Source organism: Cricetulus griseus, chromosome X (genome assembly GCF_003668045.3).
Source record: "Cricetulus griseus strain 17A/GY chromosome X, alternate assembly CriGri-PICRH-1.0, whole genome shotgun sequence".
Classification (NCBI taxonomy): domain Eukaryota; kingdom Metazoa; phylum Chordata; class Mammalia; order Rodentia; family Cricetidae; genus Cricetulus; species Cricetulus griseus.
This window is the reverse complement of record NC_048604.1, coordinates 123,312,166-123,313,636: the sequence shown is the minus strand read 5'-3', so window position 1 is coordinate 123,313,636 and position 1,471 is coordinate 123,312,166. Positions and strand designations below refer to the sequence as shown.

Here is a 1,471-nt window from a genome sequence, read left to right as displayed (position 1 = left end):
CTTCCCTTTCACGATATACCCTTCCCTCCTTTTCCTTCTCCTCAAGCCATCCTCTTTTTTCTCCTTCTTTCACTGTTGAAACCAAGGAGTCAACCAGGGACTGCTTAGCTATATCTTCAATCTGTTTTACATTTTAAAAATATTTTATAATGTTAATTATGTGCATGCATGTGTTTGGGGTATATCCATTATGTTTTTCCTTGGGCACAAGGAATATCAAGCAATATGAACACCTAATAGAAACTTGTGTTGTGGAAGGGACAGAAGCACCAACATTCAAGCAATATTGTCAAATAAGCAACACAAATTCTTAGTGAACATTTATTTGTTGTTAAACATTTAATATTTTTATTTCTGATCCGAAAAATAAGCAACCTGAAATATTAAGCCCTTTTATACCTGGATAGTATGGAAGAACATCAAATACACAATTAAGTCAGCAAAGGTAGAAATGTTTACTGTTCTAGGTCATAACAGAGTGGTCTGCAGACCCTCACAGGGCTTTGAATCAATATGCACCAGAAGCCACTTTGTAATTGCTCACACCAAACAGAGAAGTGGAATTCTCTGCTAGGTAATTAAGGAAACCACAAATATAGCTGGACACTGACATAAGACTGTGCCTATTAAATGAAGGATGGGCCAAATCAGTCCCGATGTTCACAAATAATCATAGGAGATGTGGAGCCCCGTAAATCTGAGACATCAGAATATCTGGGTAAGCAAGGAGGATTTTGGCATACTGGGCCTTTTCAAACTGGTAGAGCAGCTGGGTGCCCAGCATTTTGTTGAAATACTCTCTAATTCCATACACAAGTTCATCAAGGGAATTTCCTGAATTATCAGACTTTCCTAGTGACTTCAAGAAAGTCACATAGTTTTCGAGAATGTGATCTACATTCTTCTCAACAGGGAGTTAGAATAACTGCTTCTGCTTGTTTACCAAGCCCCAGTCCTCAACAAGACATGCTTTTAGTTCTGGAGGCAAGTTCAACTCAATTCCCATTCTCAGATTCACTGCCTGCATAGGCTGACCAGTGGTGACAGCAGCAGCCATATTCTGATGAGGGACCTGGGCTACTTGGCTGGTAGAATTGCCAATGTTGCTTTCTGGAGCATTCTTCATGTGCTCTTGTACTGGCACTGTAGGCATGGATTCTGAAGACCGTGTCTCTACACGAAAGCCTTGCACCATGGAGTGATGACCTTTCTTCACAGACCACACATTTTGTCCTGTGTTACTTTCTTCATCAGTGTAGCTGTCGTGAAAGTCCACACTCTCTCCAGAACCCAATTTCTTCTCGGTGCTCCCTTTAGTTGAAGAGAGCTGTCTCTTTTTCTTGGCAGGATGGCCTCTCTCCCCAGAGGGAACTTTCCCTGTAGAGTGGATTCTCTTGGAAGATAGGCCTTTCTCTGCAGGGTGACTCTTTTTGAGAGAGCAACTTCTCTCAGCAGATAGATGTTTCTCTGC

General features: G+C 41.5%; 1 pseudogene; it reads right to left on the bottom strand.

The window, feature by feature from the left end:
- Positions 1–508: 508 nt before the first annotated feature.
- LOC113837753 lies at positions 509–1,006 on the bottom strand (annotated as a pseudogene).
- Between the last annotated feature and the right edge of the window lie 465 nt (positions 1,007–1,471).